At 45.2% G+C, this 16730-nt stretch overlaps 1 protein-coding gene across 4 annotated transcripts in view; it reads right to left on the bottom strand.

Moving 5' to 3' along the window:
- Positions 1-16730, bottom strand: part of LOC137525094 (histamine N-methyltransferase B-like) — a 431596-nt gene that overhangs the window by 342081 nt on the left and 72785 nt on the right. The window lies entirely within an intron of this gene.

Raw genomic sequence — 16730 nt, 5'->3', positions numbered from 1 at the left:
TTAGCGAATGAATGGGAGGTGAAAATTGGTCTGATGCATAAGGTGAAAAATCCCCGCGGGCTGAAATGGTTAATGTCCAGGAATCAAATCTCAGCTGTAATAAAACATTCCTTCTTTCATCTAAGAAATACTGCGGAAAATAAGCACCTCATTCCTTCAGAGGATCTTCCAACCTCTATTCATGCCTTCATCACATCACAGCTGGACTATTGCAATGCTCTCTATGCAGGGCTTCCAAATAAAGACCTACACAGTCTGCAGCTAGTACAGAAGGCTGCCGCAAGACTGATAACAAGCCAACCCCACCATAGCCACATAATGCCACTACACTGGCTACCAGTAAAAGGGAGAATTCTTTTCAAAATTAGTATGCTAACATTCAAATCCCTACAAGACCTAGTCCCTGGATACCTGAAGGATTTGTGGCAACTGTGTCACCCCTCCCATAACCTGAGATCAAAAGGATCCAATAACTTGACCACTCCCAGAGTCCAACTAAAAACCTTTGGAGCCAGAGCTTTCTGTCATGCTGCCCTTACCCTGTGGAATGCCCTGCCAAAGTCAATCAAGACAGTTCCAACCCTGGACACTTTTAAATCAAAACTGAAAAGCCACCTGTTTAGTCTGGCATTTATGATCACATAACATTTTCTGAGACAAGCTTATGCGCTTTGGGTCTTACGGGAGAAAAGCACTTTACAATTGTTTTGTTGTTGTAGTATCCAATGTATCCAGAGTAAATGAAACAAACAGAAACACAAGAACCAGGAGCACCAATATTGTGTCATATTCGGGAATAAAGAGCAATAAGAATACTACTTACAAGGGTCGGTTGGTAGAGGCAACTCCAATCGAAAGCCTATAGAGAAATCCATATCCATGAAGGTAGACCTGAAGTCTTCTCTAGGAAGTGGTTGGAAGCTCTTTAAACACCCCCCCCCCCCTTGAATAAAATAACAGGGGATAACCCCTTGCTAGGGGATAGATAATACAATGGGTGGGAGGAGGCACCCCAGAGTGTACAGATTTATTGGACACAATGCGTTTCACAGGCCTTACCCACTTCTTCGGGACACTAGAACAGGGTCTGTTAGGATAAACAGTGTAGACTTGGAGCGCCTGCATTAGCTAATACTTTTAGCAGTATAGTGAATTTCTTAATACTGAGAACTCATCCCACAGTCTATGATATATAATAATGTGCTAATAAAAATCCTACACTTCTCATTGAATTGTTATACTGAATATATAAAGACCATGTAAAACTGCTATCATAGCCATTATTCAAGTCCTTCCCAAACATTAAAGTAAGTTAACAGTCTAAAAGCAGACTAAATCGGCTTCAGTTTATAAATGTAATCATCCACAGTTCAAAATGCAGACTTCCAGTCAGAAACAAGTAAGTACAGAAGTAGTTGGCATAACTTCACCTCTTATGGCCTCTTATGGACCAGAGCAATTTTCACCTTTCGACACTCCTTCCATTCATTCACCAATAACTTTATCAGTACTAATCACAACAAAACGGTCTATATCTTATTTTTTTCCACCACCAATTAGGTTTTCTTTGGGTGGTACATTTAATTATTTTATTCTAAATGAATTTAATGGGAATAATAAGATTTTTTTTTTTAAATCATTATTTTTTGGCCATTATAGTTTTAAAATAAAACATGCTGCTGTGGATAAAACCCACACATTTTATTTGCCCTTTTGTCTTGTTTATTACATTTAAAATATGTCCCTAGTAGAAAGTATAGTGACAATATTTTATTTTCAAAATAAAGGTGTATTTTTTCAGTTTTGCGTCCGTTACTAATTACAAGCTCTAATTTGCAAAAAAAAAAAAAAAAAAAAAAAAAAAAAGTAATATACCCTTATGACATCTAAATAAAAAAAAAATCCCTAAGGTAACTATGTATTTTCTTTCATTGAAACTTTTTTTAATTGTATTTTTTATACAAGTGAAACTATGGGAGAGGAGGTAAGGGTTACATTTATGGAGTATTTTATGTATTTTTATTAAATGTGATGTATGTAGGGTGTATTTTTACTATTTGGCTACTTGATGTCCCCCCACTTTATCTTCCTGTGTGTACTGTTAGTACGCTAACAGGTAGTAACGTGTGTATGTTTTTACTTTCATTTTATCAATGACTATGGCATCGTTGATCACCGTCACTTAGATCGGAACTGTGTTCCATTTACTGATCTGTGAACTGAGGGGCAGCGATGAGAACGTGCACGGGAGCGCGCAGAGGGTGGGTGATCACGGTTGGCGACCATATATCTATGCTCCTGTGCACGAACTGAAGTCCTGTGGGGTGTAGATATATTGCCCCGGACGGCTTAAGTACTTAAAGCAAACCTGAAGCTAAAACAAAATTATGATATAATGAATTGTGTGTGTAGTACGGATAATTAACTGAACATTTGTAGCAAACAAAAGAGTCTCATATTGTTATTTTCAGTTGTATAGCTTTTTTTATATAACGCTGCATCATTCTGTCATATTTGCTGTTTACAAACCACACTCTGTATTTTAAAGTGTAAAACAAAGCAAAGCTAATGATAAATGATGATAAATTCAGCCTTGAAAGCAAGACTGTAGATACAGAGATAGTCTTGATGGGGCCCTTAGGCTTCCCATGTGTCTGTGGATATGCAATCAATATCTCTGTTTTATTACTTGTTTTTGGGGACAGCTGGTTTCTGTACACTTAGTTGGAGAAGAATATTCTTTAACGATGTGTTCTGGAGTTTCGCTTTATTCTCAGAGTGTATCTTTAGAATGTACCTCAGCAACGCCCTTGGCGGCACAACCTCACACAGCGCATTTACCGCCACCGGTCTGCCTGGCTAATGACGCCCTTCATTTCACCCCGCGTCTAATACGCTAAAAGGTTACAAATGAAGATAGGGGGAAAAATGATATACAGTTTTTCAAATAAATGGGATTGGGAGAAAAGAGGTTGAGACGGGCGCGGGAGCAGACGTCTGACCTCCGGAGGAGACAGGAATACAGACAGACGGGCTCGTCCTCTAATAGCTTGACATTGTGAATGATTTGATTCCGAGGCGACTAATGTTGTGGCGCGCGGGGACACGCGGGACTTCAAAGGCGCGGAACAAAGGCAGCCACCGCTGTGAAATCTCACCCAGAGGTTCCATGCATCCGGGGCTTCTGCGTGCTCTGAGGCTCACCAGATGTCTAAAGGACGGAGTCACATAATGGAGTGTGACTTCTGCCGGTGTTATCTGCAGTGTCTCCGGTGTGTCGACGTGACACAGAACACTTTAAGTTGTACTTAACTAGGCTCTAAGGAACAAATAAAGAGTCATGTACTCGAGTGGTAAATAAAGAGTGTCCTTTTACTTACCTGGGGCTCCTTACAACCCCTGTAGTCTTGTAGGCCCCTCATTGTCCTCCTGGTCCTCTTCCTCGATCCCACTGTGCAGCCCAGTAAGGTCCATGACTACTGTGCATGCGCAATCCCGGAGGCGCACCTCCTTGATGGCGCTCCGGTGGCCAGAAGCTTTCTGCGCATGTGCAGTTATGTGTCTTAACGAACTGCACATGCGTAGAACACTCCACGCATCAGGAGCGTGATCAAGCATGTGCGCCAACAGTCTACGCATGCAGAGTATTGTGTGACTTGGCTAAGTCACAGACTTTATCGGGCTGCACAGTGGATCAAGGACAAGGATCGGGAGGACAGTTAGGGGGCTACAAGATTACGGAAGAATCCCCAAGTAAGCAAAAGGACACTATTTATGACTCGGGTATCCAAGGGAACCTGAAGCAAGAAGTATATGGAGGCGGACATACTTATTTTCTTTTAAACAATACCAGTTGCCTGGCAGTCCTGCTAATCTCTTTGGCTGCAGCAGTGTCTGAATCACACACCTGAAACAAGCATGCAGCTAATTCAGTCACACTTTAGTTAGAAACATCTGCTCTTCTGCATGCTTGTCCAGGGTCCATGGCTAAAAGTTTTGATGGCAGAGGATCAGCAGGACAGCCAGACAAGTATAAGGCAGCCACCATATCTCTCTCACTTCAAGTTCCCTCTAAGAAGTATATATATATATATATATATATATATATATATATATATATATATATATATATATATATATATATATATATCTATCTATATGCTTAAGCCCATTACCATAACAGGCTCTAGGCCTCCCTCACAACCCCCCTCCCCATCACCGCTGCCGCATGTCAGGGCACACGCCCCCCCCACACGCACACGCCCTGGCCCCATCCTCCTCCTGTCCCAACGGCCGCCCGCGTGCCACACATGCTTCAGTAGCACAAAGGCAAGGTCACAGGGACAGGAGAGGACGCAGTATAGGAATATATAACACACATCATTTTAAATAAAAGTTGCAGTATTTAGAAAAAAAAAAAAAAAAAGAATACCTGCCGGGCCAGTTCATGGATTCTCTTGTCCACCTCAGCAAATCTTCATCTGCCTGCTCACTAGTACTACCCCCACCACAGTCAATCTGAAGCAAACCGCCCTACTAGGAAAAAAATAGTTCCTTAATTAAAAAGGAACATTAAATATGAAAATGCCTGCTGGTGCAATCCTCAGCGAGCTACAGCTGCCTACTCACTCCTAGTCAGTCTGGAATACGCCCCTTTTAGTCACATGGTTATACAGGGAAAACAATGATTGCTCTGTGACTGCTGGCTGATCCTTTATTCAGAAACCTGAATTATCCAGAACACAACATTTCAGCACCCAAGCTAGTGGACAGGGTCACAGTCCATGTCACACTTCACGGCAGCCAGAAGGAGGGAGCATTGTAGTAAGGTGATGTGTGGTGTTAGTGACCTCCCCATGACCCTGTCCATCAGCTTGGGTGCTGAAATGCAGTGTTCAGTATAATTTGGGTTTCCCAATGCAGGATCCCGAATTCCAACACTATCAACCAGCAGTCACAGAGCAATCATTCTCTTCCCTGCATGACCATGTGACTTAAAGGGGTGTGTTTCAGACCTAACTGTCCCTGCATCCTCCTCCTGTCCTTGTGTCCTGTGTTTTGGCTACTGCGCATGTGTAGCCATTGTGACAGGAGGAGTACTGGGCCAAGGGGGAGCGGGCTGACCGGCGTGCACGGTGGCCAGGTGCGCACGCTGACATGCGGAGGTGAGAGAGACCTAGAGCTCATTTTTAAACGCTCTTAGGTCTGTTAGCTTTAAATAATTTTCTGCTAAATGTATAAATACTGCAGCTGGGGTTTCAGAAAAAGGATAGAGCGTGCGGCTGCTGGGAAACAGAGCAGACCTGATGCAGAACTGGAGCAGGTAGTGTTTACACTGCTCCACTATGCAAGGTGGGGTGAGGGTGTTCGGGCAGGGGGGGGGGGGGGGTCTTGCTTCTGGGGTGTGAGGTGTGTGTGACTGGCCCTGCATGGGGGGAAGGGTCCTCATGACAATATCGGTTGGAGGGTTGTTGTTACGCTCCAAGAAATCACTCCTCCCCTCCATTCACCCGCCAAAAAGAGCAAAGAGGTTGTGACTTAGCGAAGACCCCTCCCTCCTCCTGGATTGGATGAGGTGGAGAGTTTCAGTAGCAGTTGTAGCCAGGGAGGTGCAGAGCCAGTTCATCCAAAGGCAATTCTAGGCAGTTGCCTAGGGCCTGGAGAGACCACCAGATCTTATAAAAAAACAAACAAAAACAAGGGACCATCAGTGGTGGGCAAAAACTGCTATCTTTCCTATGGCCCCATTTCATATTAACCCAGGCAGAGCAAGGCATTTTAAAAATCTAGTGGAATGGGGCTCTACCCTTGTGTATGTGTAGTACAGCTAAAAAATAGAACATTAGTAGCAAAGATATGAGTCTCATATTGTTTCCAGTACAGGAAGAGTTAACAAGCTTCTCTGAGATTTTCGACCCACTGGGTGGAATACAGTCCTCGTTTCTGAAGCACTTAAAGGGGTTCTCTGGGGGGTCTTGTAAATAAAAACAAACACACCCCTGGGGCTTCTACCAGCCCCCTATAGCAGTAATGTCCCATGCCGTCCTCCAACAATCCGCCGCTCCCCACCGCCGTCCCCGGTCTAGCGCGGCATCTCATCCAACTGCATGGCCTTGGCCGCGTGCGTGCTCGCTGCCGCGAGTCATCGGACGCTTACTGCGCAGGCGCAAAACAGGAAAACTTCGTACTGCGCCTGCGCAGTAAGCTCCCGATGACGCAAACAGGAGCGCGCATTATTCGTCTTGTTGAATAATTACCCGGTGCCGGCGGCGGGGAACAAGTGATCGGAGGAGGCCGGCGCGGGACATTACTGCTACAGGGGGCTGGTAGAAGCCCCAGGTAAGTGTCTGTTTTTATTTTTAACACCCCCCCTCCCCCCAAAAAAAGAACCCCTTTAAACAGCCAAGAAACAGTGAGAGAGCTTGAGATAAGTTATTACTGCAGGAAAGTTCAAAGGTACATTAGCTTTGCCCTGCTGCTGAAAATACAGAATGTAGTCTCTACACTGCAAATATGACAGAATAATGCAACGTTATTAAAAAAAAGCTATATACTATTGTAACTGAAATGTCCTACCAATGTCCTATTCAGTATCGCATACTACACATACAATTCATTATTTCATATATTTTTTTTCGCTTTTAGTTTGCTTTAAGTGCCTTATTACAGTATCCTTTAAATGTGTATTGCCCTAGTTCTGCTTTGAACTGTATTGAAGCAAGGTTTTTTTTTTTTTTTTAAACAACAACATACAACCGTTTATTTTCTGAGCGCTTTTAGCTGTACTTTCTAGGCTAATATAATACTCTAGCTTAATGAACCCATTTCTGACTTTCCTTTAAAATAAGCCATTGTGAACAATGGAAAGGATCAATAGCGAGAACGAGCTCTGAAAATCCTCTCGAATTTACACCGACTCGCCGGCTCACTTAGACGGCACGGAAAACAAAAGAAAATGCGCCATTTCAGTGGAATTTTTGTTTTGTTTTCTTGCTCTGGGATTAGTGACGGCCTTTTTTCCTGTCCGCCAGCTGCGTTTGGGATGCCGCAGAAGCTTAATATATATTTAAACTGTATAATAGATCTCTCTGGTGGGGGTCTATAAATGGAACACTGAAATGAGCATTCTAGCTAAGGCATTGTGTGGGCAAAATACTCCTGGCAGGGAGCCAGCATAACAATCCTGCAAGTCCCCTATCAAAGGGAGGCATTTTATGTAAATCACAGCCGGTAAAATATTGAAAATCGTTTTTTAAAAGGCCCACTCTAGGCATAGATGTTTTCCTGAGTAGCACTTAGGCAAAGGGCTGGTTCTTGTCTGCATAGAAGCTCCCTGCTTGACTGATGCGCAGTAGATTCAGGAACAGTCTACACCAGCCACTTCCTGCAAGGCGGACTTTCAGAGCTGTTGTCTGTCATCTTCTAATAGAGCTCAGTCTGCGCCCCGCCTCCAGGTAGCCCCAGCAGCAGGATGACAAACAGAAGCCACGCCCTCAAATCTTACTATTGTAGTTTAGACAGGGCTGCCATTAGAAATTTCTGGGCCCCATATTGCCCCCCCCACACACACACACACACTTTACTGCGCACTGTACCGGGCCGAAGAGCAGATAGAGGAAGAGCACCAGGAGGACAGTGAGGGGCCTATAAGCGTCTGGGGTCTGGAAGAAGTCCCCGGTAAGTAAAAGAACACTATTTAAGTTAGACTGTCATTCATTTGGGTATCCTTTAAAAGGAATGTCCAAGGAAGAGATTAAAAAAAAAAAATCTACTTAAAGTGGACCTGACCTCTAAATATCAAATTAAACCATTTCAAACATTGTTTAAAACTGTAGGCACTTCCTCCAGCCGCTGTTAGCCGTCCTATGCCCTCGCGGCAGCTCTGCTTCCCGCCAGTGGCCCGGAGCCCCCTCCGGTGCAAGATGCCGACCTCAGCTGACATAAGCGCTAGAGCTGCTCTCGGTCACACTGACGCCATTTGGATTGTACTGCAAAGCGCAGAACTACTGCACCTGTGCAGTACACACCAGATGACGTCAACGCCAACGCGAGCGGCTCTCGTGCAGGCACAGTGGACGTCGACCTGCCGAGGTCAGCATCTTGCACCGGAGGGGACCCCGGGCCACCGGCGGGAAGCGGAGCTACGGCGAGGGCAAAGGACGGCTAACGGGCTGGAGGAAGGCCCGAGTAAGAAGATTTTTTATTTTTATTTCTTCCTTGGACATTCCCTTTAAAGCTAATGTTAAGTGACATTTAAAGTGGCCAGTTATCTGGGGCTTTTCCCAGCCCCCTGAAGTCCTTCTGGTCCCTCGCCATCAATAATATTCACTTAGCTTTAAGAGCCTGCTGCATGCCTCTTCAATGGCTGCCACACCCAGAGTGTCCTCCTCTTGTTTGTCTCCTCCTCCCATCAGCCCCAGCGCAATAGTGTGGAGGTGACGTGACATGAGATGGCGGAGCTTGTTGCTGACGCCGGATGGAGACACCAGGAAGTGAGCGTCAACATTACAAGTGCTGGCCAATGTAACAAACCATGTACTGCTGGTACCGTACCCTGCCAAACAACCCCACCTCATGCATACAGCGAGCAAAGGGCAGCCATGCCACGGACACAGAAATGTACAGCAGCTGGAGCCCGTGTGGGTTGCCCTGTTCATCGGGCCCCAGCCTCACTAGGGCCCAATACTCTAGTGATGCCCTAAAGGCAGCCCCCAGTTTAGATGCTTAAGTGAACCAAGGCGATGAATAGTAAATAGAAGCTACAACAGCTGAGAATCAGTTAGATAAAAGCTTCTAAATTAGGTTTAATTGCAGTAGTTTAAAAGGTCACTGCTTCTCTTTAAGCTTAAAGGATACATCCAGGAAAAAACAAAATACACTCACCTGGGGCTTCCTACAGCCCCTGACAGCCGTTCTGTACCATCGCCGCAGCTCCGGCGGCTCCCGGGGTCCTGCGCTGCAGAAGCTGACCTCGCCAGCCCGGTTTCTTGGTCGGCTTCTTGTGCGCTCCACGCCACTGGTCACGTGGTCTGACCGACGTCATCAGGTCTGTACTGCGCAGGTGTAGTAGTTCTGTGCCTGCATAGAACCATCTTGATGACGTCGGCCAGACCATGTCGACCAGGAAGCCGACCTGGCGAGGTCGGCTTCTGCAGCGCAGGACACCGGGAGCCACAGGAGCTGCGGTGAGGGCACAGAACGGCTGCCAGGGGCTGGAAGAAGCCTCAGGTAAGTGGATTTTGTTTTTTTATTTTGCCTGGACCTTCCCTTTAACAAGAACGAGTGTGGATTCTAAACAGCAACTATGACAGTCAGTTACAATATTAAAAATTAAGAATTTTTTTGCCAGTGTTTTTGCCAGCATTTTTGGATCGCCGACAATTGCCGGCGATACTAAAAACCGCTTTGCCAATGTATCTCAGAGGAGGGGAAACCACTGGTGCGATTGCGATTAGGGTTAATCGCAATCGCAGGACATGCAGCATTTTGTGCTCAATGCTGTGAATAGGAAGCACTGCAAAATTGCTTTGAAAAGTTATTTTGCAGCGAACTGGGGCGAGCGTTTGGAATTTCAAATAAACTTTATTGAAACAAAAACGAAACGCTAATCAGAAGTGCCGTACAGTTTACCGTAGAGCGTCCCTTAATAGAGCGAATCGCAATTGCCCTAGGAATCGCTGCCCACAGAGCTGGAGCGATTTAAATGCGCTGCAGCAATTCCGAGTGGGTTCCATCCCTAACAGTTTGTGGCTACTTTTCAGGTGACAATGCTGCATTGTTATGGAAGACCGATGATAAAAAAAACAAAAACGGAAAGAGCTCGTTCACACAATGAGCGTTTCTGTTTATTTTGTAAGCGATGGTGATTTTAGAAATCGCCTTCCAAGCGCTTGTGTAGTGTTTTCCTATGAGAGTGTTCACATATGGAACGTATAGGGAAATTCGCAAAGCACATGAAAAAGTGCTTTGCACAGCGAGCACTTTGTATTTATTCATTTCTGGGTCAAAGAGTTCACTTTCTGACTTAGTTACGTCAGGAAGAGAAAAAATGAATCGTTCAGCAAAAGCGCTTACAAAAGCGTTTTTCTAAGCGTAAAGCGCAGGGAGAAGCTCTTTAAAGAAAGCTCAACAAATCGCTCAGCGCTTTGCGATGGCGCTCGTTATTTATAATGAGTCCAAGGCCAAAGAGTAAAATGACAATAATACATCCCTGTTGTCATCCTAACATAGGAAGTGCGGCCATATTGATTCTTTTGTTAGCTTCTGCAGGCAGGGCCGGATTTGTACATTTTACTGCCCAAGGCCCACAGTCACTAAACCCACTAAACCCTTTCTTGTGCTCTTTTCCCCCTGTCCTGTTTTCCCCCACCCTATGCTATTCTACCCCATCCTGTGCGGTTTTCCCCCGTCCTGTGCTGTTTTCCCCCATCCTGTGCTGTTCTCCTGTCCTGTGCTGTTTTCCCCCATCCTGTAATGACTTTCACTGACGCAGGCTGGGTCTATGACCGCTGCCACTTACATGTTTGGCAATTTAACTGCCTGCATGTAACCGTGTCTGCCCGCCCCTTGCTTCCTGCTGCCCCAGGCCATGGCTTTTGTGGCCTTGCATCCATGTCTGTAGGTAACAGACGAACAAAGGTAAACAATATTTTCATAGTATGTCTTTTTTTTTTAGGCAGAGTTCCTCTTTAAGCCCTTTGAGTTCCGTCAACCCGCCTATGCCTGTAAGTGTTCTGTACTTCAGAATCACACAGAGTTAAGCAGTGTCGTTCCGAGCTGTGAAGATCTCACCGGGATACCTCATTAAAGGGGACAACTGCTGAGCCCCAGTTAAATTTTTTATTTGCAGTGAATTTATTTTCGGCTGTGTATCCGCAGTCGCTTTGTGTCCCTGGTCTGCTAGCTTAGAGCTGACTCAACCTATTTGCTAAATACAGTTGTAAAGGGAACTTTAATAAGACAAATTGCCCTCTGTGGAGACTGGGAGTAATAATCGGCATTAGTGCCTACTAAAAAACAGGAAAGAGCGGCTTTATTTTCTGGTATAAAAGGACAGCTGGACTTTTGTCCCAAGTGAAACTTAAATTTCTCATTACTTTCCTTTTCGATTTAAAAGGGAATTATAGTTGTGATGTCGGCTCTAGCATGGGGTGAGAGGGGGCAGGACCCCCTCAAATAAATGTCCTGCCCCCTCAAACGGGCAGAGCGGCAGGGAGGGGCAGCGGGGGACAGCGTAACAGCGAGCAGGGGACATGCCCATCTTCCCCCATCAGACTGTGGAACCCCCGTAGTGAACTGGCTGCAGCATCTAGTAGACGCCGCGCCAGTTCATCCCCGCAGCCCACCGCTCCAGCCTGCATAATCTTATGGCAGGCAGAGCAGGGTTATGGGAAGATGGCGCCCGAAGCCCTGTGCTGGAGACTATTTGTGTCTCCAGTACAGGGCTTTGGGCGCCATCTTCCCGTAGCCCTGCTCTCTGCTTGTCAGCGCGGGACTTTCGCAGGTTGGCTGCACACTGCAGATCGTCGGGGGAAGCTGTGCCCAGGGAAAGGAGTCTTCTGCGGGTGAGTAAAATACTTTTTTTTTTTTTACAGGTGGTCATAAATTTGTGATGAAACGCTGGCCACATTACGATTATTTTATGGTGAAATGCTGGCCCCATTACAATTATTTTATGGTGAAATGCTGGCCCCATTACGATTATTTTATGGTGAAACGTTGCCCACATTACAATTATTTTCTAGTGAAACATTGCCGCATTACGATTATTTTCTGGTGAAACACTGCTGCATTACGATTATTTTCTGGTGCAAGATTGACGCATTACGATTATTTTATGGCGAATCACTGCTGTGTTACGATTATTTTATGGTGCAAGATTGCCACGTTACAATTATTTTATGGTGAATCATTGCTGTGTTACGATTAATTTATGGTGCAAGATTGCCACGTTACGATTATTTTATGGTGAATCATTGCTGTGTTACGATTATTTTCTGGTGCAAGATTGCCACATTACGATTATTTTATGGTGAATCATTGCTGCGTTACGATTATTTTATGGTGAAAGATTGCCGCATTACGATTATTTTATAGTGACGCACTGCTTGCATTTCATGTGTCGGAGGTAATAACTCTTGCATTTCATGTGTTGGAGGTAATGGTTGTTGCATTTCATGTGTGGGAGGTAATGGTTGTTGCATTTTATGTGTTGGAGCCGGAGAAAATGGTTCTTGCATTTCATGTGTCGGAAGTAATAATTCTTGCATTTCATGTGTTGGAGGTTTCATGTGTTGGATATAATGGTTGTTGCATTTCATGTGTTGGAGCCGGAGGAAATGGTTCTTGCATTTCATGTGCTGGAAGTAATGGTTCTTGCATTGCCGCCTCACTGTTACGTGTTACATTACAGTTAGCCCCACCCATGTGACGCCATGACCACACCCATTTTTGCAGCGGCACACACTAGCATTACCGTAAAAAATGTGCTAGAACATGATGCCCCCTTCACATTTCTGACTGCCCCCTCATATGTGCCTTTCTAGAACCGGCTCATGACATTACCTGTATATTCCTGCAGATTGTAACCTGCATCTATTGTCACCATAAAAATCAAATTTCAACAGCAACTGGTCTGAGTGTATTAAGTGCTAAAGATGCTAATCTTGCATTCAAAACTTTTCTTGCTGTTATGGTTTGGAGTTATCACATACTTTAGGAGCACTGGCCCTAGTGCCAAACAGTGCCAAAAAGTTGAATGCTGGGAGTTCTTTTGAATGCTGGGAGTTCTTTTTATCTATAATATATTCCTCCTCTTCCATTTCCCTGCCTAGCTGATCACTTGTGTTTACAAGCAAGGCTGAGGTGACTCAGTGATTGGATGTGTAAATTTAAAAAAAAGACTCTGGGAGGAGGGCAGCTAATGAATACACAATGAGCAAGAGAAAGGAGGGGGAAAAACAAGAGTATGGCCCAGTGCACACCAAAACCGCTAGCAGATCCACAATACGCTAGCGGTTTTGGGAGCTGATTTCAGAGCGATTCTAGGTATGTTTAGAGAGGTTTTCTAAACATACCTAGCGGTTTTGGGTGCGTTTTTGGGTAGCAGATTACACATATTGTTACAGTAAAAGCTGTTACTGAACAGCTTCTGTAACAAAAATGCCTGGCAAACCGCTCTGAAGTAGCGTTTTCAGAGCGGTTTGCGGTTTTCCTATACTTTACATTGAGGACGAAACGCTTCCGAAATCCGCAAACGCGCAGCAGGAGGCGCATTTGCGGCTTGGCAAAAACCTCAAACCGCCGGTGTGCACCATCCCATTGCGATACATTAGCCAAGCGTTTTTCCAGGCGGATGCGGCCGGCGGATCGCTCCAAAAACCGCTTGGTGTGCACTAGGCCTCAGGGAGGATATGATGTCAGCATTAGCTTGGTAAGATGGCCACTGCCTAGACTAGGATTTTCTGTTTTTCCTTTGTAAATTTCACAGGAATCATTACGTGGATAGCACCATACATCTGTTATGTAAGTAGAACTAGTATTTATCTACTTATATATGTGTTTTTTATTTCTAGGTTAGCATGGGTGTCGCTTGTTCTTTAAAGTGGATCTGAACTCTTGCACAGGACAGAAGGAAAACCCAGAGAAACGCACCCTATATGTATTTAGAGAGTTTAGCCTGTCTAATTCCCCACCATCTGCCACTAATCTCACGTTGTAATTTGATATCTCAGCTGTGTCAGCTGGCTGCCACGGCAGAGCAGCTATTTGGTAAACACAGGATGTTAAGCCTATGTCTGCTTCCATGAAAGCAGGAAGTAGACACACTGCAGATTTATTTCAGGATTTGTATCAGCTATAACAAAGAAATGTTTTTCTTTAAAGCAGACCTGAACTCAGAACATCCTCTCTGCTCTGAAAGAGAAGCAAAAACATAATATCCTCTAAACAAAAACGTTTTTGTTACAGCTGATACAAATCCTGCAATAAATCTGCCCTGTTTCTACTTCTTGATTCATGGAAGCAGACATATTGTTATCATCCTGTGCTTTCAGATGAGCTTATCTGCCATCTTTGCCATGGCAGTCATGTGACACAGGGAGAGATCAGTTTGCAACTTGTGATAAGATACAAATGAGGAAGAATTAGACAGGCTAAACTCTCTAAACACACACAGGGTGAATTTCTCTCGGTTTTCCTTCTGTCCCGTGCAAGAGCTCAGATCCACTTTCAGGGCTGGAACCCACAAGAGCGTTTTTTTGAGCATTTTGGCAGCGCTGCGATACGCTAGCGTTTTGCCAAAACGCTCAGCTGATGTTAATGGATGGGGCAACTTCCACAGGAATGTTTGCGTTTCCCAGAAACGCAAACGCAGGACCTGCAGCATTTTGGGAGCGTTAGCGCTTCAATGTAAAGTATTGAAACGCTAGCAGAAACGCTCAGCAAAACCTAATCTGAGCGGTTTTGCTAGCGTTTTGCGGTTCAGCACACTGTAACAAAATTAAAAATAATTCATAGGACTAATCAGGATAAAAACGCGAAACGCTACGCACCCGCTGAGGAAAAAAATACACTGTTGCAAAACGCGACCAAAAACTCGCATGAATCCGCTTGCAAACCGCTCAGGCAAAACGCTAGCGGTTGCGTTTTGCGTTTGCGGATTTCAGTGGGTTCCAGGCCTCAAGGTTAGTATGTTGTTGCTTATCTTTTAGAGCCGAGAGGAAGTTCTGAGTTCAGGTCCGCATAAGGTCCGCCTAAGGTGTGTAGACACGCACATTTACTGTTGGCCGCAAGGATCGTGACTCGATCTCTCGGGTGACAGGTCAGGACTGAGTGTTGTACAGCTATGGAGGGGGTAGAAGGGTTGATGATGATGCACTGCATAGGCAGGAAGGAAGGGGAGATGGAGAACAATAGGCTTGGCCTGCACTAGACAAGACGATCCACCAGTCCTCAATGCATTGGTAATGGTTAGGGGCCACTGTATACACACCAGATTGACAGAGGTTGTTCCAACCGACCACCTCCGCCATGAACCATCGATAGTGTGGGTACTATGTCTCTAAACCAGCTAATTGGTTTCACCAAGGACTAGAGGTAGAGGGTGTGGCTTGTAAGCCAACGAATAATTAAAGGACAACTTTTTTTTTATGTTGCTATCACTTACAGTAGATCAGTGACAGCACAGAATTAGCAGATTCTAAAGTTGTTTTATTTAAAGGGAACCCAAGGCGAGAGGAATATGGAGGCTGACATGTTTATTTCCATTTAAATAATGCACATTGCCTGGCCGTCCTGCAGGTCCTCTGCCTATAACACTTTAAAGGGAACCCGCGATAAGAGGCCTATGGGGGCTGCCATTTTTATTTCCTGGTAAACAATGCCAGTTGCCAGGCAGCCCTGTTGGTCTTCTGGCATAAGTAGTGTCTGAGTCAAAACCCTGGAACAAGCATATGGCTAATTCAGTAAAACCTGAGTGGGTGAGTCAGAGTACCTGATCTACTGCATGCTTATTCAGGGTCTATGGGTAACAGTATTAGAGACACAGGATCAGGGGCCAGCCAGGCAACAGGCATTGTTTAAAAAGAAATAAATATAGCAGCTTCCATAGGTCTCACACAACTAGGGTTCCTTTTAAAGGACAAGTGTAGCGAGAGGGATATGGAGGCTGCCCTATTTATTTCCTTTTAAGCAATACCAGTTGCCTGGCAGCCCTGCTGATCCTCTGCCTCTTACACATTTAGCCATAGACCCTGAACCAGCATGCAGCAGCTCAGGTGTTCCTGACATTCTTGTCAGATCTGTCAAAATTAGCTGCTTGCTTGTTTCTGGTGTTATTCGGATACTACTGCAGCCAAATAGATCAGCAGAGCTGCCAGGCAACCGGTATTGTTTAAAAGGAAAGAAATATGGCAGCCTCCATATACCTCTAATTTTAGTTGTCCTTTAAAGGGAGCCTTAACTGAGAAGGATATGGATGTTTCCTTTTAAACAATACCAGTTGCTTGTCAGTCCTGCTGATCTCTTTGGCTGCAGTAGTGACTGAATCACACACCTGAAACAAGCATGCAGCTAATCCAGTCTGACTTCAGTCAGAGCACCTGATCTGCATGCTTGTTGAGGGGCTGTGGCTAAAAGTATTATATACACAGGATCAGCAGGAGAGTCAGGCAACTGGTATTATTTTAACAGGAAGAATCTATACCCTTCTCAGTTTAGGTTCCCTTTAAAGACCACTCTGTCATTGCTGGGGACGAGAGATAATCGTTACATGAGCGTGGGGTGGGGGGCCTCAGGTCTAATCACACTATTTTTCCCTCAGATCCGCATTCCTCTTTGAGCAACCCGCAGCTTCTGTTTTGCGGTTATTATTCCAGAAGCAATGATTCTCCCATCACCGCTGATCATTCCTCTCCGTCCGGCGAACGTCTCTTGACCTCTCAATGTCAGCGTTTACGCTCGGAACATCATAACGAGGGTGCGTCCTCTGATTCTGAGCGATAGCAACAGGCGGGTGGGCGGGAGACCTGGCTGAGAGCTCTCAGGTTGAGTGATGGCCCCCCTTCTCCGGGCCTGGTGCAGACGATGAACAAAAACCGGCCTTCGTGTCCCTCTTGTGCGATCCATCTGCCGCTCTCGAGGCGAGTGCTCACAAATATGAATTGCAGCTTTAATTATGGGCCCGGCATTACATATTATCTTTTCATTTGGCTGATGCGATAATGGAAAGG

This window comes from Hyperolius riggenbachi, chromosome 7, assembly GCF_040937935.1.
Source record: "Hyperolius riggenbachi isolate aHypRig1 chromosome 7, aHypRig1.pri, whole genome shotgun sequence".
Classification (NCBI taxonomy): Eukaryota; Metazoa; Chordata; class Amphibia; order Anura; family Hyperoliidae; genus Hyperolius; species Hyperolius riggenbachi.
This window is presented reverse-complemented; position numbering and strand designations above follow the sequence as displayed.